This window comes from Trachypithecus francoisi, unplaced genomic scaffold, assembly GCF_009764315.1.
Source record: "Trachypithecus francoisi isolate TF-2019V2 unplaced genomic scaffold, Tfra_2.0 Lachesis_group14, whole genome shotgun sequence".
NCBI lineage: Eukaryota > Metazoa > Chordata > Mammalia > Primates > Cercopithecidae > Trachypithecus > Trachypithecus francoisi.
Window position 1 is genome coordinate 35,312,729 of NW_022681459.1, and position 24,651 is coordinate 35,337,379.

Genomic DNA, 24,651 nt, shown 5'->3' on the forward strand with positions numbered 1-24,651 from the left:
GCCCAGTCTCTGTCTACACACAGAAAAGCCCTGAAGGGTAGAATTCCAGCCGGCCTCCTCTTTCTCACTCACTCTTGGTACACCAACCTTTATACACTCACACACCCCGCATCAGGGCCCCTGCCAGCTATGTCTTTGGCCGAATGTTGCTTGCTGCCAAAGGAATCACTTAGGTGGCCTGTAAGCAGCCCCGGATCTGACAAGCTGGGTCTGCTCTAGCACTGCAGCTAGACCCCTGAGGCCATGGCCAGACACGCAGAGGCTCTAAAGCAGTGCTCCGGCTGTTGCCAGAGCAGGGGACCCAAACTAAGGAGGATCCAAGACATAAGAAGCCTGAGTTCAAATCCTCACTGAGACACTTCACGGCTATGAAACCTTGGCCAAGTCACTGTCCTTCCATCAAAACAGGAGGGTATGGCCATCACCTACGCTTGCCACCATGGTGCACCCCACAAGTTAGAAAGCGACACTTCCCATGCATCTGACAGGTCCCACAGCCACAGAGGGCTCTGTGGTAGAAACACAACACAACACAACACAACACACACCTGGCAACACTGGGCATGCTGAAGCCTCAAATTTGAGCTGTTTTCAACAGTGTTGTCATGAACAGATTCTTGCAGTCTATTCCACCCCCTTTCATCTTTTCTTTTAGAATCTATATTTGGAGACAGTACTTCCCTGGAAATAAAAGCATTGAGTTGAAGCGTCTATCACAGAGTTAAAGGATATGCACAATTTATGGTTCTTGTGATGACCTGGCTCTCTCCAGGAAGAGCAATGTCGATCCCACCAAGTCAGATCAGACAGCACTGCTCATGTCCCTACTTCATTCCAGCATGGAACCAAGCACTTCAGTTATTCTTTTCCAATATCACACAATGCCCAGCCCCATCTGACTGATGAAGAAAGTGAAGTTATGGAAAGCAAAGTGACTTGCCCAAGGCAATGCAGTTATTTTGATACAGAGCTGGGAGAAGGATCTAAGTCCCTGGAATCTTCCAACTCCATTGTATCTGCTGAATTATTCAGGTCTTTGAGTTATCCCACACTACTTCAACAGCTCTCATTTATTACACATAACCATAGGCCAGGTTCTAGAGGCTACTTGATTATACACACTACCGCGTTCGTCCAAGTCAATAAGGCAATAAACATGATAATGTTGCTAATGATGATAGTAGCACCTACCTACTACTGAATGTTTAATACGTGCAGGCATTGTGTAAGGCACTTACATTATTTTAACTCTAAAAATGAGTTAGTCTGAACATGCCCAGTTTATAGATGAAAGAACTGGAGCTCAGAAAAGAGACATCCCCCAAGAGTCCCACAGATGATAAATGGAAAACACATCCATCAATAAATGGATTTGAACACAGGGCTGGCTCCTAACAGTTAACTGCCTCAGGTGGGCGACAAGAAAGACGGTTTCTAAAGATGACAGTGAGAAAAATCAGCATTCCGTGTTAGTTTGTCTTCCCTGCAATGTGCCGGCTGTGTGTCGTTTGATCAGTGCTGAGTTTATTTCAACCCCATCAGACTGGCTGCATACAAATGCATGTCTTTCTCTTCTGGGGGCTGCTTCCCATTATAGCAAACATGGATCACACGGCTCAGCCCACACCCCCACACAAGCCTCCAGGGTACCGCCTCCAATGGCCAAGAGGGACCTCGTCAGGGCCTGAGAACAGAGGGAAAGCTCCCTCTCAGGGCACCATCTGCACTGCAGAGGAGGAAACAGGAAGGGGGAGCTCCTAGAAAGCAGCAAGAGTATCCTGGTATAAGGGATGAGCTTCGAGGCTAGGAAAGAAGCCACAGGTTCAAGTCCCAACTCTGCCCATAACTCAATGTGTGACCTGGGGTAAGTCAGTCTTGGTCACAGGACAACTAATAAAATTATTAAACAAGTAACTTGATGTAATTTCAGATTTCCCTCCTGGAAGGGGATGGAAGAGGTTCTAGTAAAAATAAACTGAATCGCTTTAAAGAAAGGAAATGATTTGGCAAACCCAGACAGAAAATACCTGGGCCCCAGATCACTTGCATAGCTAACCTACCTTCTTAGAAGTTCTTTTCATCAAAAGACAGAGACATAAATCCCTGTGAATTGGCCCCTTTCTGCCCTCAGACAGGTACAATCTCAGATTCTTCCTGATCCACAGCATCTCAGATCCTGAAACCACTGCAGAATGAAAACAGCCTGAAAAAGAAACCATTACCCCATCATTGAGTAAGAATTCTATCATCTTCAGTAGATCCAGAACTGGCACGCGAGACCAATTCCAGCTGAAAAATGTCATGGCTACTAAAGACGTTGGAGGGAATGGGGAAAACACGCTGGCTTCACTCCTTCACTGCCCTGACACTAGATGAATATGCCAGGTGAGAAAGGGAGAGCTCCCGGGGCCACACCTGCCCCTTGGCACAAGCAACCCCATCATTTTACTGTGAGTCCATCGGTAAAATACAGGGAGTATCCAGGTGAGTAGGAAAAGCATTCAACCTCCATATAACAAGATTTATAAAATCAACGCTGCCTTGCCAGGGATCCTCTTTGACTATAACTTAGAGAGTCTCAAGGTGTTAACAGCTGGAAGTGGTTATTAGGTTCCTGAAATCCTATAGCTGGGGTTTATGGTTACATTTCTGATGCACAACAGCCAAGACTGTCCAAGCACACATGCATCATGCTCCCTCCCTCCTTTCTCCAACTGCTCTGGCTTTGCAGCCAATCCTACTCCCTGGTCTCAGTTCTTGGGAATCAAGGGAACTTTCTAAAATATCAAGTTGCTTTAGAGAAGTGTCAATTTGTAAATTCTCCACTTGGCCCTATCTACCTGCACAGATACAGATAAGTCCGGGGGAAGCAAAAGAGATTTTGTGTCTCTTTTTAGTTTCCAGATGGAGCTGCCTCCCACGGTCGACCCACACACCCAAGTGGCTGATGTCACCGTTATGATTTTAGTAGCACTGTGAGGGCCCTGGGGGCGAGAACCCCCATAGAAATCAACAATATCAAGCATATCTGAGAAAGCCAGAGAGACAGAAACTAGGGAACCAGAGTGTGCTTAGCTCTGGAAGTGTCTGCAGAATCACCAAGCAGAGATGCATCATATGGACATCTGTACACACACACAGGATGGAATGAGCCAGGGCCTTAGAGAGGATGACACTTGACCAGGCTGATGATGTCCAAGGTGCTGAGAAGGATCCAGTCCCAAATATCACTCAGTACCACCCTTTGGGAAAATTCCCTTGGCCAATGTGTAGAATGTCAGGCTCGGGACTAAGAAAGCACCTGTCCCAGAGGAGAAAAGAGTGTTTTCAACCAAGCTTGGCACTGTGGTGAGTCCAGCCTCCACGGACTGAACAGAAGTTAGAAGTTGCTGATGTGGAGCTGCTATTGCAGGGAGGAAAGGAGGGAGGGGAAGAGAAAAGAAAAATCTAAGGAATATGACAGTGCACTGGAGACTGATGCTGTCTGTGGGGAAAAGAGGCTCTGGAAGGGGGTTGTGGTGGCCAGTGTGTAGACAGAGACCCTCATATCCAGCCCAGCCAGGAGCCCTCCGGAGCACCCCTCGCCATAACAGACATTACATGCCTGCTTGAGGCATTTCATCCCTTCAGGTGATTGTCATAGTACTATGTTGCTAGGGCGGATGTAACAGAATACCGGACTGGGGGGGCTGAAACAACAGGAATTCATTCTCTTAAAGATCTGGAGGTTGGAAGTCTGATATCAAAGTGTTGGCAGAGTTTGTTTCTTCTTTTTTGTGTGTGTGAGACGGAGTCTTGCTCTGTCGCCCAGGCTGGAGTGCGGTGGTGTGATCTCGGTTCACTGCAACCTCTGCCTCCGGGGTTCAAGCGATTCTCCTGCCTCAGCCTCCTGAGTAGCTGGGATTGCAGGTGTGTGCACCACACCCAGCTAATTTTTGTATTGTCAGTAGAGACGGGGTTTCACGATGTTGGTCAGGCTGGTCTCGAACTCCTGACCTTGTGATCTGCCCGCCTCGGCCTCCCAAAGTGCTGGGATTACAGTCATGAGCCACTGTGCCCAGTCCAAAGTTAGTTTCTTCTGAGGCCTATCCTTGGCCTGCAGCTGGCCGTCTTCTGCCTGTGTCTTCACAAGGTCTTTACTCTGTATCTGTGTTCTAATCTCCTCTTCTTACAGGGACACCAGTCGCATCGGACTAGGGGCCACCATAATGACCTCATTTTACTTTAATCACCTCTGTAAAGACCCTATCCCCAACAGTCACATTCCTGGGTACTAGGGGTTAGGGCTTCAACACATAATTTTGGAAATGGAGGGGCATGATTCAGCCAATCACAGTCATTACCACTTTCATACCACTGAGCGAAATGAGACACACAGGAAATAAGTGACTTCTCAGAAGCCACACCGCTCATCGGCAGCAGAGCAAGGATTAAAATCCAAACCTCCAAGACCCTGAAAACACAATCCCACCACGCCACAAAGCTGCCTAGACCCGTGAGGTTGCTGGCATCAGGCCCTGTTTTACAGGTAAGAGAGCCAAGGCTAAGGAAGGTGAAGGAACTTACCAGAGGGTCATGGATCTAAAAAGAGTGCACTGGGACTCATATCTAGGGTCTATCTAGCTTTACCCCTACTAGTCATTTGTGTTGAATGCACGCCAAGACTGACTGCACTTGGATTTAAACTCTTCGTTGGTGAGGCAGTAGTGCTCTTCCTTCATAACTCGTTCTCCTCTATTCAGGGTGGTCCAGGCAGCATGGTTGTTTAGAGGTACCTATTCTCCATTTTCTCCATTTTAATTCTTTATTTTTATTTTTTTTTTTTTGAGACAGAGTCTCGCTCTCGCCCAGGTTGGAGTGCAATGGTGCAATTTCGGCTCACTGCAAGCTCCGCCTCCCGGGTTCATGCCATTCTCCTGCCTCAGCCTCCTGAGTAGCTGGCACTACAGGCACCCGCCACCTCGCCTGGCTAATTTTTTTGTATTTTTAGTGGAGACGGGGTTTCACCGTGTTCGCCAGGATGGTCTCGATCTCCTGACCTCGTGATCCACCCGCCTTAGCCTCCCAAAGTGCTAGGATTACAGGCGTGAGCCACCATGCCTGGCCTAATTCTCCAATTCTTAAATTAATTTCTTAATATTTACAAATCTTAAGAAAGGTATTTAAAATCCTTCATTAAAGGCCATTCAACTATATGATCACAGCATCCTTCAGTGAGTCCCCATGTAACTGACACTGGCTCTCCGATTTGTACTTTATGCTTCCTTGGGGACTCTCCGTGGTGCTTACTATAAAACCTTGTACTTAGTAGTTTCCCAATAAATATTTGCTGAATGCATGAATGGATGGACAGACAAAGTGGTTCAAGGAACCTCAAAAGGCCCTTCCCAGCTTTAAGCTTCATGATTCTGCTCTAGGGGGTGACACAGTGGGACTGCTGCCCTATGGCTGAGCACTGCATTAGATCAAAACCAGAACTTTTGAACTCTTCAGTGTATCTTCCTCCAACAAAGCCAGCATGTCAGGGCAGCATCACCAACCAAATCAAGGCAGGGATAAGAAGCTGTTTTTGAGAATAACGGGCTTTGCCCAGGCACAAAATGATAGAAAGCTCTGGGAACCAATTAAACTTTTCCTTTATAATTAAAGCCAATACTTTTTTTTTTTCCCTGAGATGGAGTAATGCTCTGTCACCCAGGCTGGAGTGCAGTGGTGTCATCTTGGCTCACGGCAACCTCCATTCCTGGGTTCAAGCGATTCTCGTGCCTCTGCCTCCCAAGTAGCTGGGATTATAGGCATGCACCACCACGCCCAGCTAATTTTTACATTTTTCGTACAGACAGAGTTTTGCCATGTTAGCAACGTTAGTTCGAGGCTGGTCTCGAACTCCTGACCTCAGGTGATCCGCCCACCTCGGCCTCTCAAAGTGCTAGGATTACAGGCATAAGCAACCATGCCCAGCTGGCCAATGCTACTTTGATGTACTTTCCTCTCTCATCAGACCTTTGCTAGGTGGAAAACAAAAACAAAACAGAAAAAAAAAAAAAAAGGAAAACTTCATCATCACTGTATAATTCCACTGTCCCTGCTGTCTATGTTCCCACTTGGAAAATGCTACTGCCCTTCAACAAATGTCTGTGTGAGTAGCTATACAAGCAAAGAACGACCCTGGGCACTTTCCAAAGAAGCAGAAGACAATAGCTCATGACAGCAAGGCACTTACAAGCAATTCATGGAGATTAAAAAAAGAAAAAAAACAACTTAAGAATGCAGAATAATGTAATACAAATTGTATTCAGTGTTAAGCCTTTGAGGAATAACCAGTCTGGGTAAAGGTTTTAAAAGACTAAAGTCTGCTCAGAAGAGAAGACACTGAATCCATGAATCAAAGAATCAAATTAAAAATGAAAACTGGAAGAATTGGCCCCAGAAAATGGCTAGGTCACGGTCTAATGGATGGCTATGGTGATGAACTGGCCAGGGAACTGAACAAGTTAGGAAGACAGCGGCAATAAAGGCTCAGAAGCCAAACTGTGTGTCAAGGGGAAAAGAACAACTCGTCCCTGGCTGGCTGGAGAAAGGAGAATGGGAATGACAGCAGCAGGTGCAGAGAGTTCCTGGAGGACCACAAAACGTTCTTTTAATCAGAGGCATTTAGACTGGTCACAATGGGCACAAGGCACTCATTTGATTTTTCTGAGCAGAGGAATAGAATGATGCAAATTCCCGAGGAATTCATAACATTCCAACAGCTCTGCTGTCATTTGAGTAGAATAAATCAAGGATCACCACAAGGGCAGGTATGCCGATCCCAGTGTAACGGGGTGGTCCTACACACTAGAGAAGGAAATGGCAAAATTCTTTAAAACCAGGGGCACATTTCAATGGGAAGTCATTATTTTGAAAAAGAGGCATTAGAATGCAAGATAAATGCTGTATGATGTTTCTTCTCAAAAGACCAGTTAAAACTTAGAAATGTCCAAAGCAACAAATCACACAGCTGGAAAAGATCTTTGGTAGCAAACTGTCCCAAAGCTTTATGTAGGAAATCATTTGCTCATTGTTTATTGTGCCCCTGCTGTGTACGAGGCACTGTGCTGGATACAGATCCCAAGCAAGCAAGAGTGGGCCAAGTTTATAGGAGCAGTTGTAGGGTGACAAACACCAAGCTCCAGCTTAATCCCACAGAGGTGCAGCAGTTTCCCCAGGTGAACAAGGTGAAGCAAGGCAGGAGAGAGAAGAGCCCAGCCAAGTTAGGAGCTGTGCAAGAGCAAGGTGTGGTCACCAGGCTCCCACGTTTGTAACCTGCCGGAGCAAAGGGTTCCAGGGGGTCTGCAGCAGGAAAGGAGACAGGGAAGAACCGAGATCTGAAGGTTAGAATAGATTGGTCTCTGTCAAGGGTTCTAACCCCTGTATTAAAATCCTCTGCTATACCATGCCTCAATCTGGAATTCTTCACACTTTCGTTTAAATGTGTCCTAAAATACTGAATAGAACATGGGTCTGAAGGATACCCTGGAAACCAGGAATGAGGCCGACCTCCTTACTGGAGAGAAGTTAGGTGAGCTGTCCACAGCTGACTGATACATAGGATGCTGTTCAGGAAAACTGACTGCTACCTATGGCCAAATGATATAAGCAGAAAGAAGACTAAAAGGAAAGAGCACACAGAAGGGAAAAGGTAAGAATATGAGTTTGTCTGTGTTTGTTTTAGAGTTGGGGTCTTGCTTTATCACCAGGCTGGAGAGCAGTGGTATGATCACAGCTCACTGCACCCTCAAACTTCTGGGCTCGCAGCGATCCTCCTTCCTCAGCCTCCCAGGGACCTGGGACTACAAGTGAGCACCACTATGCTTGCCTAATTTTTATTTTTATTTATTTATTTATTTTTTTGCAGAGATGGGGTCTTGCTATGTTGCACAGGTTACTCTCAAAGTCCCGGCCTCAAGTAATCCTCCTGCCTCAGCCTCCCAGAGTGTTGAGGGATTGTAGGTGTGAGCCACAGTGCCTGACCTAGAAATACGGGTTTTAAACAGGAATTGCGTTCTCCAGATTTCAGAAGATAAAGGTAAGAGCTAATGTGTGCTGCATATTGAGTGGTATGCCATTTTGTAAAGGAGGAAATTGAAGTCCAGAGAAGTTGGAGTAACTTGTCCCAACCAAACCATCCAACGAGCAGAGCATATGCCAAGATTCAACCCCAGGCAGTTTGAGTCCGGAGAATGTTAACCACTACCACTATCCCATTTGGCACAACCCTGGGGATGGGGGGTGGGGAAAGGGCAAATCCTACCTGGACAGGAAAGCTGGAGCCTGGATGGCAGACCTAACACTAGAAATGAATGGCCTTGAGCCAGTAAAGATGCCAGCCTCAGTGGGAGAAATGGCCCCGCACTGAGCATCTCAACAGTCTTCAGGCAGGCAGCAGCAGACGGATCACAGGCTCGAAGGCTTCTAGAGGAGACCAGCACAAGAGGGGCATGTTCACGGAGGCTGGGAACCCACTGGCTACAAGGTGGGTCCAGCCATGGGGTAACTAGGTGAGTCACACAGTCCATTCCATCATCAATGGAAATTAATAAGGAAACCCCTCCTTGACTCCAAGTGGTGAAGAGATGAAAGAAATGGGTGGAGAAGTATGGGTGGAGAAGTGTAGGAAACAAACAGTAATTAGAGTCATAGAAATTGAGGGGTGAGGGGTACAGAGTGTGTGTGTGTGTGTGTGTGTGTCTACATGTGGGTAGCATGCACCCTGCTGAGGCCAGCAAGAAAAGCCACTAACCTATTAGTCTCTAAAAAAGAAAGCAGAGGCAACAACACAGGAAAGAAACCTTGACCCCGAGCATTCTTCAACAGCCTCAACCGGAGTGAAATTTAAATTATGTTTCTATGGTGCAGACTCTGTGCCTTAGGAATTTGCTCTGCATCGCCTTTGTCCTCTCAGAAGGTATATCATAAGTATTTGTCAACGGTGAGGATGACAGCTACACTTTCAAAGGCACCTAAATTGCCTGTCCTGTGGCTAATTTGTTGTGTGTTTGTTCTGAAAAATCGCCCTTTATGGAACCTCTCCATCTTGAGAGCAAAATCCTATCACTTGAGGGCTGAGATGTGCTAAGAAGAAACTCAGTGCTTCATTTCATATCTATTTTCTTATAATTAATCAGTTTTATTTTAAGAGGAGGAGGGGGATAGATATATCTACAGATGAGGGAAAATAGATTCAGCTTAGAGAAGGATTATACATAATAGTCCCAGAAGGTTTGGCTGTTCAGATGATCATTAAAGGAACGGATAGAGTTGGTTTTTTAAAAAAAGTCCCAGCTCCCCCAGGATCACATAAAGAAAAATGAGAGGGCTGTTTCCGCTCCCTTCTGGAACCACATTAAAATGTATCCCTAAACAGCCTTTTGCTAGGAATCCCCCCTGCTATTCCACTAGTACATAAATGCAGGGAACCATATCTGGCTACTGGGAGGCACATCAATCACAGCTCAGAATTCATTCATTCCGTGGTCACTGGTGGTTTATTTGAAACACATAAGCCAGCACACACAGTTGGACACAGCAAACCAGGTCGGCAGCAAACCAGGTCGGCACTCTTAATTACCTAATTGGTGGTTCTGTTTTAGGCTCTTTTTTTCTTTTTCTTTTTTTTTCTTCAGGTTAAAGTTTCTTAATACATAAATGATCAATCCATGTATTTGTTTACTCTTCCTCCTTGATATTCAGCATTTTAAAATGAGTGCCCAGGACTGGGCACAGTGGCTCCCACGTGTAATCACAGCACTTTGGGTGTCCAAGGTGAAAGGATCGATTCACCCCAGGAGTTCAAGACCAGCGTGGGCAACATGGCGAGACCCCGTGCCTACAAAGAAATTTAAAAACTTAGCCAGCTATGGTGGCGTGTGCCTGTGTTCCCAGCGATTTAGGAGGCTGAGGTGAGAGGATCACTTGAGTTTGGGAGATTGAAGCTATAGTGAGCCAGGATGGTGCTGCTGCACTCCAGCCTGTGTGACAGCAAGACCCTGTCTCAAAGAAAAAGTATATAAAAATAAAATAAAATAAAATAAAACAATCAAAACAAAACAATGAGTACCCAACAGTTAATAATGAAAAGCAGAATCATCCTGAAAACTGGTCCATGCAGACTGACTCCTGCCCTCCTACCGCCATGGTGATCGGCAGGCTAAAAATGCCGCCCCTCTTCCATCACACACATGCTCAAGTTCCAAAGAAATGCAAAAAGCTGGTCTTGGCCTGGAAAAATGAGGACCCCTTGTTCAGAGAATAGCCTCATATTCAAGAGCATGGAGACAAAAAATCCCAGTTCCAGAGTCAGACAAGGCTGGTTCAACCCTCATCTTCTCTGGTGGGATACCATGGAGACATTCCTTACCCTCACTAAGCCTGAGGCCTCATCTGTAAACTGGGAGACATAATTATACCCATCTAATAGAATTAGATGACCAAAGTCAAAAATAAGATAAAAGACAACACATGATCTACTCGGGACAATGACAAATAATAACTGGTTTAATCATATAAATGCCAAATTAAGAACTGTAATATAAATTTATCTTGATAACAAATCAATTGAAGAAAGGAAAAACAAAAGAAATTGGCAGGATAATTTTCACTGTTCAGGTGAAACTGACTGTGCCATGGTCCTACGTTGCTACCCAAGTTGTTCTCACTCAGGCCTGTGGCCTCCCTTGGCCCAACTGGCCTCAAGTACTTGTATGAAGGAACAGCAACCACACGCAGCTCTCTGACCCATTCAAACCCCACTCTGCCTCCACGTACTCTAAATTCCAATCTACACCATCTCAGGTTATGGGAAGATTACCTCTTATGTAATGAACATAGGACACATTCCTCACCCCCTTCAGATTGTCCTCTGGAATTCAAAGGCAGTCCCCTCTCATATCCTTTGGAGGCATGCTGCCAGAAGGACATGTTGGCAAGAGGTGGAAAGAAATCAGGAAGGAGAAGAGACCATTTAAGTAGCAGGAATACCTGAACTCCATGCTTAATTGATGGAGGCTCCACTTCCGCCATCTTTGGGCTCCTACCTTTGCATGAGAAGCTAGAGCTAGAAAGAATCAGAATTAGAGAGTCGTTCCTTCAAAATCTTCACTTTACACAAAGTCCAGAGAAAATTAAGCAGTTGTATGAGATCACTCTGTTAAGTTATTGGCTAGGTCAGGCCTACAACCCAGAGTTACCGGCCTATCACCTCAGGCTTTTCCCATTTCTTAACATCACTCATGAATCTCTTTTTACCACTAATAGGATGGTCTTTTTCCAAGCTCACTGAGTCCTCCCATACTTCTTAGAGGTACAACAGATCCATGTCGTCCTGGTTCTTTGAATTAATGTTCTTATGAGCAGACTGGTAACTGGATACTGGGTAACACCTGAGTGACTTTTTCAAAGTGGTCTTCCTGGCTGGCTGCACTCTCATCCCCGCACTGCATATGCAGTCATCCTTTTAACTGTAAAGCAAACGTTCTTCCATAGCCCCATCCCCTTGTACCATCTACAGCAGTGGCTCCTAAACTTTATCCAGCATCAAGGTCCTCTGGAGGGCTGCGTGAAATGTAGGATCACCAGGCCCTACGCCCCCAGAGCATCTGCCTCTGAAACAGAATCCAAGTATTTGTATTTCAAACAAGTTCCCAGTTCAGAAATTCTCTTCGCCTAGCTCCCCAATCAAACAACACGTGGCAAGGATTGGAAAGCAGATGAGCCCCCAGTTGCAAATGCAGTGGCATCGCACAGGCGAGGCTAAAGTTGTCACTCTCACAGGATCACAGACAGACATCATTGAGCAAAGGGCCCCCATGGAAACGCGGCAGATCCCAGCTGACAATGGCTTTCCTTTTACTGTTCTGAAACCAGCACTAAGAAATTTCTCTAAAGAATTGCAAACCATCCACAAATTTATTTAATTCTGAGTTAATTCCCCATTACTAACTACTAATTCCAAACTCATGTTTCCCTCCAGATAAATTGTCCCAGTTCCTTGCACAATGTACACTCAAATTTCCATCTCACCCCATATGCTTCATTCAGTATGATCAACACAGGTCACAGGTAGCCCTTACTCTGGGAAACAGAGATAAGTCTTCAAATCTGTTCCCATAAAATGATTCCTATATCCTTGGGTTGACAAATTTAGGAAATTAAACTATAGGATGGCCGTTAGATTTGAATTTCTGATAAACAATAAATTTTTTTTGTATGAACATGTGCCCTGCAATATTTAGGATATATTTATACTAAAAAAATTGTCCACTGTTTATGTGAAATTCCAATTTAACAGCGGGGACTACATTTTTATATGGCAACTCTACCTCATCTGTGCATTTGTTCAGAAATTTTTTTCTTTTTGTTTTCTTTGTTGTTGTTGTTTTGAAACAGAATCTCAGTCACCCAGGCTCAAAAACAGTGGTGTGATCATAGCTCACTGCAGCCTTGACCTCCCAGGCTCAAGCGATCCTTCCATCTCAGTCTCCTGAGTAGCTGGGACCACAGGCATGTACCACTATACCCAGCTAACTTACATACTTTTTGTAGAGACAGGTTTTCACCATGTTGCCCAGGCTGGTCTTGAATTCCTGCATTCAAGATCAATCCACCTGCCTCAGCCTCCCCAAGTGCTAGGATTATAGACATGAGCCACCACACCTGGCCACCCCCAAAATATTTACTGAGCCTCTACTGTGTGTCACTTGCTGTGAATACAAGACCTGGAGCCAGAGTGTGTTGGTAAATGTTTAACAACCGATTAGCGAGAAGGGGATAAATGTTACTGTTGGCTCATGGTTGGAGACCCTGCAGCCATCCTGCAAATATGAGAAGGCAAAAAGACCTGCCAAGATGCCCATTCACAGCACAGACATTATGGAGCCACAAGACCAGGGTCAACAACCAAGATCTCGTTATAGATCAAATGAATGAGTTCTTACTTGTTTAAAACATTAAACAAGTTAATTTTGTTGTTGTTGTTGTTATTAGAAATGACAAATGATTCCCAACTGATACCCAAAGGATACCCCTCTTCACTGTATATGTTGTACTCTCCCTCTCCAAATATATTAACACCTGTTTCTGCATGGCCCACATTGGTGGGTCTCTTCTTTCCTCCCTCCATCTCCTTCATGTATTCACTTATTCACCCACTCACTCACCTTCCTACCCATTCATCCATCCATCTACCCCCACAGTGTACCATGGATTTATCGATTCATTTTCTTGTAATATCCAATGAAACCAGGCTCTAGAACTATTGGGAGGCATCCCAATGAGTGCTTCTGACTGACTCTGAGTCAATCACTGACATTTTCCATCAAGGACCTCTTTTGGAGGTGTATTTTGTGAATCTGCTCTCAGCTGCTACGACAGAATAAGAGCTTTTTCTTTTCCTTTCCAGTATTGACACATTCCCGGACTCTCTGTTGACCCAGTTCTTCTCCTCATCTACTCAGTATTTCCTTGGGGTCAGATTATAATCTTGCAGAAATCCAGAAAGCCACAGAGGAGCCTTTAAAGATCAATACATCCACTTGAGAACACTCAAATCCCCACAGTGGAATCGAGGGCTCAAAGCCACAGGTTACTGGAGAAGGCTTTTGACCTAACAGATGCTTCTTTTGTGAACAGTCCCAAGCACTAGTGAATGGACTCAAGAAAACAACTAGCACTAATTCTCTGATGTGACAAATGAAAAAAGAAACAAGGAATGAAGGATGAAAATTAATAAAACCATACAGAAAACCACTTAACTAACCATTCTGAAATCCCATGTCAAATGCATTCTGCCAAAGTCGCTTTGTCCCCATAAGCCAGAGTGTCCACCCCTACTCCAGGCCTCTGTGCCAGGCCTGCCCAGTCCAGTCACCACTCATGTCCACCCTGAGCAATCCCTTTATTTGTCATCGCTCTGTTTTCGTTCCTTCCATCTCGGCTCTAAAATTTCCCTTTCTAATCTCCAGGTTCCTGCCATACTTTGTGAGATACGCCATTTGAAGAGAGGCTCAATCACAACACTGCAGTAGAGACAACTTTTCCATGTGGTTGCAGAAAATTCTGTACACTAGCTAGGCTTTCCCTTCAAGCACACCAAATACGCTGTTATTTACAGTCAGCTGAGGGTCCCTTATTAGCACATTGACTAACTATGTCCAGAGAACAAACGTCTGGGGATCAATACCAACAGGCTGACCAAAGCAGAGGCCCATCCTCCTGCTCTGAGAAACCCCGGCTAAGTGTGATCCATCAGGACCTCAGCTGCTCACCGAAGACAGCACTGGGCAGAGCTAGACAACATGCTGGGAAAAAGCTAAGACAGTGACCAATGTATGAGAGGAACTAGATTGGACAAACTGGAAGGCACAGAATGAGGCTAAGAAAATAAACAAGAAAGGAAATCTGTTCACACTGAGGATAATTAATTAATGTGTTGAATGGACTCACAGAGGTAGTCACAGAAACTGAAGCCATGATTATTTTTAATAGACATAGGCTCTTATTGGGTGAAAACAACATGAGCTTTTTGGCTGGCCACGTGGCCAGTGGGCTAAGTTCTTTCCATCCTCATCCATAACAATTTTATGGTGAGGTGGCTTCCCTATCCTAACTCCAACTCAATGCATGTTCATGCCCCTGAAAACCTCTCAGTGAAAGAAAAAGTGGAGGTGGAAGACAGTGATACTGATAATCCAGAACCTGTGTGGGCCTCAGCTAAAGTAAAGTGTGCACTTGTATCTTTGTTTTCTTTTCTTTTTTTTCTGACGCAGAGTCTCACTCTGTCGCCCAGGCTCGGTCACCAGGCTGGAGTGCAGTGGCATGAACATGGTTCACTGCAACATCCGCCTCCCAGGTTCAAGTGATTCTCCTGCCTCAGCCTCCCAAGTGGCTGGGATTACAGGTGCCCGCCACCATGCCCGGCTATTTTTTGTATTTTCAGTAGAAATGGGGTTTCACCATGTTGTCCAGGCTCATCTCAAATTCCTGAGCTCAGGTGATCCACCTGCCTCAGCCTCCCAGAGTGCTGGGATTATAGCCGTGAGCCACCACACCAGGCTGTATCTTTGTTTTCAACAAAAAAGTTTAAAAAGTAAAAATTAAAAGATTTTAAAACAGCAAAAAGCTTACAGTGTAAGGATATAAAACATTTTTGTACAGCTATACAATGTGTTTGTTAGAAGCTGAGTGTTATGACAGAAGAGTCAAAAAGTTTACAAATATTTCAAAGTTTATAAAGTAAAAAAATTACAGTAAACTAATGTAGCATGACAAAGATGGCAAAACAGTTTTACAAATTAACTGTAGCGTAAATGCACAGTGTTTAGAAAGTCTATGGTGGTACACGGTAATGTCCTAGCCCTTCACATTCACACACCACTCACTCGTTGACTCACCCAGAGAAAGAAACTTCCAGTGCTGCAAGCGCCATTCACAGTAAGTGCCCTATACAGGTATGCCTTCCATACCATATCATATACACACACACATATATATATATATATATATATATATATATATAGTTTTGTTTGTTTTTTGAGACAGAGTCTCACTCTGTCACCCAGGCTGGAGTATAGTGACATGGTCTCTGCTCACTGCAACCTCCGCCTCCCGGATTCAAGTAATTCTCCGGCCTCAGCCTCCCAAGTAGCTGGGACTACAGGGGCACACCACCACGCCTGGCTAATATTTCGTATTTTTAGTAGAGATGGGGTTTCACGTGTTAGCCAGGATGGTCTCGATCTCCTGACCTCGTAATCTGTCCGCCTCGGCCTCCCAAAGTGTTGGGATTACAGACATGAGCCACCACGCCCGGCCCATCTATACCATATTTTTACTCTATCTTTTCCATGTTTAGGTGCACAAATGCTTACCATTGTGTTACAATTGCCTCCGGTAGTCAGTACAGTCACATGCTACACAGGTTTGCTGCCTAGAGGCAAAGGCTATACCAGCAGTCCCCAGCCTTTTTGGTACCAGGTACTGATTTTTTGGAAGACCATGTTTCCACAGACAAAGGTTGAGGGAAGGGGATGGTTTAGGGATGATTCAAATACATTATCTTTATTGTTACTTTATTTCTATTATTATTACATTAATATATAATGAAATAATTATACTACTCACCATAATGTAAAAACAGCATGAGTCCTGAGTTTGTTTTCCTGCAACTTAGATGGTCCCATCTGGGGGTGATGGGACACCGTGACAGATCATCAGGCATTAGAGTCTCATAAGGAGTCCACAACCTAGATCCCGCTCATGCTCAGTTCACAGTAGGGTTTGCAATAATCTAATGCCACTGCCAATGTGACAGGAGGCAGAGCTCAGGGGGTAACGTGAGTGATGGGGAGTGGCTGTAAATACAGATGAAGCTTCTCTCACTAGCCGGCAGTCCCTAACCTCCTGTTGTGTGGTCACGTTCCTAACAGGCCACAGACTGGTACCAGCAGCTGAAGACCCCTGGGCTATACCATATAGGCTAGGTGTATACTATATGATATTTACACAACAATGAAATTGCCAAACAATGCATTTCTCAGAATGTATCTCCGTCATATGCATGACTATACTACAAAAGTACTACAAAAATTTTTATTTATTTATTTATTTTTTTTGAGACAGAGTCTCACTCTGTCGCCCAGGCTGGAGTGCAGTGGCGTGATCTCAGCTCACTGCAACCTCTGCCTCCCGGGTTCATGCCATTCTCCTGCCTCAGCCTCCCGAACAGCTGGGACCACAGGCGCCCACCACCACACCCGGCTAATTTTTTGTGATTTTAGTAGAGACGGGGTTTCCCCGTGCTAGTCAGGATGGTCTCGATCTCCTGACCTTGTGATCCGCCCGCCTTGACCTCCCAAAATGCTGGGATTACAGGCGTGAGCCACCACGCCTGGCTACAATTACTTTTTAATAATTTGTTTTCTTTTCTGAGAGTGACTGTACCAGCACACACCTGAGGTCCAAGTCCCAGAGGCCAGAGAACGTGGCCTGTGGTTACATAAGACTGGAAAAGAAAATGTCAGAGAAGGAACTGGCTACAAAGTGGACAGGGTCCATATTCCACAGATTCTTGTAAGCCTGAAGAAGTGCAGCCTGCCTTAAGCCACGGGTGGTTTAAGCAAGGGAGTGTAGTGGTTGGTCTGCTGATCTGGTGTCACAGCAGAGATGGTTCCTAAGAAAAGATAAGGCAACTGAGGCCAGGGGGCTGCTGGAAAAAGAACAGCCCAATTCCCAGGAATGCCCTCCGCAAGCAGGGAAAGACAGCCTGCTGTGGGAGGGTAATTTTGGGGTCCTTTGCATGTATGAGATTCCTGGAGGAGTGAAAGAAAACCAGAAATTCAGAGCACGAAAGTAAACCAAATCTTCTTGATGGAAAACAAAGAAATGGAGGCAAGGGAAGTGGAATTCAACAGTGCGGTGTCAACTAAACAACAGAACTGGGCTTTATAATTTGCAGCTGCTACGATATTTAGTGAGGTTATCTATGTAGAAGTGACTTTGGAATCAGGTGTTGTGGAGGAGAAGAGGATTGAACTTAAGACTTGCTAGTTCTACACTGGAATCCTGGCTTTCCAGATGTAGGACCTTGAACAAGACATTAAACCGGAACAAAACAGACATTCCTTCTGAATTGCATTAGTTTCACTCACAGAATATGGGCAAAAATTCCTGTTTCCACCGGTGTATTATGACGATTAGGTGAGAATTTGAATGTGCAAGTTTCTTATGGGTGCCACGCTTGATAATCACAGGGGATGATTATCAATTCATACCATATCGAAATTCACCCACTTACCTTAAATGTCTGGATGAAATAGGGAAAGGCAAAGAACAAGAAAGTACACACACCTGTGAGTATAAAGAGGCAACACACTTGTGAACATTCTCAGCAAGTGTCTTTAAAGACGATCTTCCAAGGCAAATCCATGCCCCCAACTGAAGAGCAGCTTATACATTTGCCAAAGAATCACAGCAGCCACACAGTAAATGCATATGCTGCTCCTTTTAAGCTTATTAAATGGTGTAGGTTAAAGGTATTGTAGAAAAGCTCTTAAGTGGCATAGAAGGACAAAGAACTTCTCACAGAAGCTCTGGACTGTGCACCCTGATTGGTCTGAATGGTATCTTTCTCCTCGGTACTACACAGGAACACAAAAGCCTTATGTACAACCCCTATACTGTTTCGTACTCTTTATTTTTGTCTTTGGTGTATTGTTTTATAGGCAGCAGTCACAGCCACAGTGGAGATCCTTGAATAAGAAATTACTTTGTTGGCCGGCCGCGGTGGTGGTTCACACCTGTAATCTCAGCACTTTGGGAGGCCGAGGCAGGCGGATCACCTGAGGTCAGGAGTTCAAGACCAGTCTGGCCAACATGGTGAAAACTCGTCTCTACTAAAAATACAAAAAATGGTGGCAGGCATCTGTAATGTCAGCTACTCGGGAGGCTGAGGCAGGAGAATCACTTGAACCTGGGAGACGGAGGTTGCAGTGAGCCGAGATCGCCACTGCCCTCCAGCCTGGGAGGGACAGAGGGAGAGAGGGAGGGAGAAAGGGAGGGAGAAGGAGAGAGGGAGGGAGAAGGAGAGAGGGAGGGAGAAGGAGGGAGGGATGGAGAGGGGGGAGAGAGAGACAGAGAAGGAAAAGGAGAGGGAAAGAGAGAAAGAGAAGAAAGGAAAGGAAGGAAAGGAAGGAAGGAAGGAAGGAAGGAAGGAAGGAAGGAAGGAAGGGGGAGAGAAAGGGAGGGAATTACTTTGTCAATTATAAGTCATTATGAAGATACTAAGGACAATGATGTGGTGATGACAAAAATAACAGTAACAAATATTGTGACATATACAATGGTAAAAGTCCTTGAACTGAATGAAAACGTGCTGAGCACCTATGATGTGCATGGAACCGAGCTGCACATTATGGGGGAAAATATATCATTCTTGCCCTTAGAATTGAATGAACAGACAAAAACACCAAACAGAGTCACAGCAGAAGGCACGTTATAGTTAGTCACCCAACGGAGGGAAGTATAATGGCAAGACCAAGGAAAGAAAAATAACCATGATAAGACAGAATGGAAGACACAGGGAAGAGGGACTCTACAGTAAAGGTGAGGTAGGTCTAGGAAGAAGAGGGTGGACCTTGCACAAGTTAACTCAGAGACAGAAAAGGAACACGTGCATTTGGGGAACCATCTTGGCCGTGGCATGGGCAGACTGCTGATTGGGGTCGCAAGTGTGAATTGAGGTGGGAGCTTGGGGCTGAGCTGTTCTGATGAAGTTGTAAAGGGAAATTAGAGTGAGATCCTAGAAGGCGGTAAGTGAGCCACTAACAATATCTGGCCTTACTCGTTTGCTTTCTAGGCAACGAGGAGCCACAGAAAGCTTTTGAACAGGGAGTGGCACAGCCTTTGAGGAAGATTTCTCTGGAATCCATACGAAAGGCTGGAGGATAAAAGGAGGCAGAAGGCAAAGTCAAAGGGGTCAGACAGGAGCTAGCAAAGGCTTATTCGAACAAGGCAGCCATTAGAAACAATTACAAGAAAGAGAAGTTTCTAGTTTAAAAGAACTTTATGAAGTTCTTATCAAAAAGAAAATGCAGTCGTGAATTTCCAGGTTGGCTGCAGAGCAAGCCCCGATTTGGGTTCACGGTGTAAATAGCACAGCCTTCAGGATCCAGGGACAAAGGGAGGCATGGCATCTTTCTTTCTCCCAAGAAACAGCTCCAGGATGTGGGTGATGTGCAAAGAAATTCTAGAATCAGCTCACGTCTATAGATGTTTTGGAAATCCATTGTGTCCAGTGAGGTACTGTAAGGTGATGAGTGGAAACAAGAATGAAAAAGGTGCTTGCTGATTCCAAAAACCTTACGCACAGACACACATCTCTGATATCAGGTGGATTTGGGTAAGGGTCATGTGAAGTTAATCAAGGAATCAAGGGAAAAGGGAAAAGGGACATGGAATTTGGGAAATGACTAAGAAATGTTGAAAGATAAAATTTGTGTGGTGTACCTTAAAGAGAAACTCCTCTATATCAGGAGCCTGCCATCCACACAGGCATTCTGAGCCCCCTTTTTTCCCCCCTCTACCCATTTGTGATGGTCTCTCTGCGGGACCTCATTCATTCACACAGCTCCCTACACCACCCTTAGCCTGAGACCGGGGCCTGGCTGGGCCACCAACCCAGTTGGGATTCATCACTGAGCCCAGCCTTTGGTTGCAGCCAAAACAGGAAAGAGAATGAAGGAGGCTAGAAATACCATAAAGACAAAGTTGGAGCTAGTGCCGACCAAACCAGTCCCCTGCTTCAAAAATGGAACGATACTGAAGCGTCAGCTGAAGAAGGCTGCACAGCTTGAAAGAGGAAGCGTCAAAGGAAACTTGGTGGAGAGGAGGGTGTGAATAGGGAAGTGCCGACAGGGACGCGTGCCGGGGGTGGGAAGGCAGGCAGGATGCCCAGTGAGAGTGACAGAGGCCAGCAGAGCACGAGTGTGCAAGGAAACACAGGGAACGAGTGGCTGCGTGGGTGACAGTGTGCCGGGGTGACAGGCGGATACAGCACATGACGCAGAGTGGAAGACAATCACAGGTAGAGAAGCGTCAGCAAACGAATGCATGTTTTCTGTTCTCCTAACAATTTGGCATGCATCAGATAGGAACGGTGAAGAAGGAGAGCGTGAGACGGGGTGAAAAGCAGAGCCACAGGGTCAATGAAGGACTAAGTCCCAGAACACAAAGACCAAGGGTCTTTCTTTCTTTCTTTTTTTTTTTTTTGAGGCGGAGTCTCGCTCTGTTGCCCAGGCTGGAGTGCGGTGGCCAGAGACCACGGGTCTTTCTTGACTAGGCTGATGATGCTATGGGGGCAGAGGTGGAGGTGGAAGTGGGAATCTCTGGCTCTCAGCCACAGTTCTGTAAGTGTCACCTTCATGCCCTCATCTGTATGCCCCAGTGGGCTCATTACAAGGACAGAATTATCTCTAGATGGAGGAGGGAAGAGTTGATATAATGTAGACCAAACTACACCCAGCCATGCCCGTGGGCTATGGTACCGGAGACCCACCCCTCCCAGAAAATGGTGAACAAAGGTTCTGCATGCACTTATCAACTCTGTAACAGTCATAGTAACTTCTCCTCCTTGGTTCATTCATTTATTCATCCATTCATTCATTTGCCAATTATTACTGAGTGTCTGGGACAAGCTGGGCACTTCTAAACGTATTGAACATGACCAACCAATCACCTGTCCTCAGGGATTTTTCAGTCTAGCGGGAGAATACAGAAAAGAGACAGTCTCAACAGCCAGTAAATACAGTGGAGGCATCAGGCAGTGATCAGAGTTGTGAAGGAAATAAAGGAAGGAAAGGTGGGGTGGGAGGAGGAGGGTTCTGACTTCATAAAGGGCCCTCTCTTACAAGGTGAAGTGTGAACAAATACCTACAGGAAGTAAGGGGGCTACAAGGGATCCATGGAAAGAGCCTTCCCAGAACTGGGGCCAGGGCAGTGCACACAGTGAGGAGAGCAGCTGTGTGTGAGGCGAGCAAGAGAAGACACAAGGGTGGGGGCCACGGGAGGTGGAGCCAGGAGGGCAGGGCTGAGGGGCTCTGGAAGCTCTGGAAAGGCCAGCGGTCAGGTCTGATGGTGGGTCTGAGCAGAGTCGCTTTGTGACACCCTTCTGTTACCGCATGGGGCAAGGGAAGAATCCCAGGATGTGGTCTGGGAGGCAGGAGCACAGAGGCGACAGGGTGGTGACCTGTCCGTTGGCCTCGGGCGGTATTCTGAATGCAAGGGTCAGCAGCAGCAACTGTGCAATAGTGCCTTTCTTTTCAAAGAGCCAGCTGCTCTGATTCACAGACAGACCCTCCCAGTTGAGGGTTCCTCAGGAACTAGACGACCAGTCAACAAGGTCATTACCTGTCGCCATTGCTGCATTTACTGGTAATCAAAAGGGGCAGGGTACGGTGGGACCACGAACCCAAAGAGAAGGTCTGGGAGCCTGCAGATGTGCCTCTCAAGCCTCACAATTGTCCTTTTGCTAAATTTAGGTTGGAACAACACGTTCAAAGCCACCTCAAAAGCCCATCCTCGTGTGTGTGACTGTGAACCGCGTCATAATCTCCTAGAAAGCAAAAACATCAGGCTTACATTTGTCACTTGCCTCTCAGGGCTCAGTGCTCTGCAGTATATACAGTAAGCACCAAATGAATACTTTTCAGATAAATTAAATAACTGCAGAATAGTCATAACAACAGTGTTCTTTTTTTTAAACAATATTTAATAATTGCTTACTCTATGCCAGTACTTTACAGACAGGGGCAATATGCCCCCCTGCCCCGGAGACATTTGGCAATGTCTGGAGATACTTTTGGAATCACAAATCGGGGAGAGATGCTGCTGGTACCTAGTAGGTTAGGAAAGCTGCAAAACATCATACAATACACAAGACAGTCCCCCCCGGCCCCCTGTAACGAAGGATTTTCCAGCCCCCAAAATCTAACGCTTATAAACCACTCAGCTTATTTAATCTTCACAGCTACTCTTTTTTCCCCAGTTGAGGAAAATGGGCCCTGAGACATTAACTTGCCGGAGAGATCACAGTGGGCCACATTCGAGAGCACAAACGAGGGAGCCGACAGGTCAATACATAGATGGGTAGAGGGAACAGATAGGCAGACAGATTGCGACAAAAATGGGAAGACTGGGAAATACGGAAAAGTACAGGGAATGGATGAAAAGCAGTCCTACGCCAAGTTATGCCAAGAAATGACACATGGCCCTGGGCCTTCCTCTCCTGACTCTAAACCTGAGTGCACACAGCTATAAAATTACAGGAGGGTGTAGGAGATCACTGACTTCCAGCTTTAACATTTTCAGGGCAAGTTTTTCCCTGCAGCTGAAATATTAGCTTTATATAAATACTCGTAAACATGTGGTAATATTCCCCGTACAAATCCTAAATTCCTTCCCCTTTACTCAGCAAAGGCAGGAGATGCCAAGTGCCCTATGATATACTCCTCCCCTCCTCCTTTCCTTGCTTCTAAAAATATCTGTGAATAGTCACCTGTGCCATGCACTGAGCCAGGGCTGGAAATATTCTAATACCAGATGTGCAAAGCCCCTTTTAATATGGTGCATTTGTGAAGCGTCCATTACTGAGCCAGGCCCAAGGTGAGTAGTAATTTCCCTACTGCACAGATGGGGCACCACACTGGGACTCCAGTTAACTTTATCAGCAGCAGGCAAGACTGGGGGAATTGGGGTGCAGGGACAGAATTCCCTCCCCATTAGGATCATGTCTCCCAGCCAGTGTCAATATCTACTTCTCTGCTCAATAAATCCTGATGATCATCTTAATAGAAATCAATACCTACTAAATGGCAAAGGAATGAGAAAGCAAGGCAATATGAATGACAGAAAGAGGTTTTGAGATGAGATGGGAGTAGATTCGGAAAAGCCGGGTGGGGAGAATCAGTTTGTCATGGCTACCATGGATGGGTCAATGCCAGCAGCAGAAACGAGGCTCCCTGATGGTCAAGGTGACAGGGGGAAGCCAGGAGGAGTTGGAAGACAGTTATGGATGGGCTCCAAATTGGTCCCTAAAGAAAATGATGTTTTCTATTTCTTATGACAATATTGTTATAGGGCTGTTAACAAGAATCAAGAAATGTCAGACTGTACCAAGGGATGACATCCAGTCACAGCCTGAGCTGGTTTGATTAAGCCATTTAATTAGCATTTATTTCGGGCTGGGCACTGAACAGAGGGTGATCCATTCACCATCTGATTCAATTCTCATATTAAAGGATGTAGCAGATATTACTCTTGTATATATCGCAATGAGGAAACCAAGGCCCATAAAGGTGCTAATATTTTGCTAAACCAAATAAAGTAAAAGAGTGTATCTAACGCCCTGTGTGTCTCACCACCCTACAGCAATGTCAGTGAAGATGGACAACATAACATGGAGAGAGATATAGCTTACTAGAGCCCTGTGGCTTCAATCCCCACCATGAATGTTAAGAGGAAGGTGATCAAGCCCAAATTCACATTTGCTTGAGGAAGAATACAAATGTATGTGTTTATCTTCTTGGTCTGGAAAGTATTATTATCATGTCCACTTTATAGACGCAGAAAGTAAGACCCAGAAAATCTCATGATACACATGACATCACAAATCTACTGGCTGATAAGGCTGGGACCTGAAACTAGTTCCTCTCTCTAAATGGCTAACACAGAAAACCAAGGCAAAGACAGTCAGGGAAGGCAGGACTTCCTGAGGCTTGGAAAGGTCAGCGGAAGCTTCTTAAGGCGGGTGAGATTTGAGCAGAGCAAGGCCAGCATTGAAGACATCAGCAGGGAGGAGAGGTGAGATCAAAGGACTGGGGACAGGTAAGGGGCATTCAGGGGTCAGGTAGATGGATCTGCACTCACAAGCCCTGATATGAAAGGCCAAGGGTCCACATAAACAGAGAGAACACCCAAGTCTGACCCAGCAATGTCTTGCTCAAAGCCCTTGAAATGACTTCACATCAACTGTGCTACTCAATTCATATGATCTGGCTCCTCTCTAGTAGCCCCAACTCCACTTGGAGTATCCCAAATTCATCATCTACACCTATACACACA

The 24,651-nt window shown here is 45.6% G+C and overlaps 1 protein-coding gene and 1 non-coding gene across 5 annotated transcripts in view; both read right to left on the minus strand.

Annotated features, from left to right (window-relative positions):
* Positions 1 to 24,651, minus strand: part of LARGE1 (LARGE xylosyl- and glucuronyltransferase 1) — a 645,964-nt gene that overhangs the window by 427,049 nt on the left and 194,264 nt on the right. The gene's annotated exons all lie outside the window — the stretch shown is intronic.
* LOC117096777 lies at positions 142 to 276 on the minus strand. The gene has a single exon (XR_004442628.1). It is a non-coding gene; the product is annotated as a small nucleolar RNA SNORA76 (small nucleolar RNA).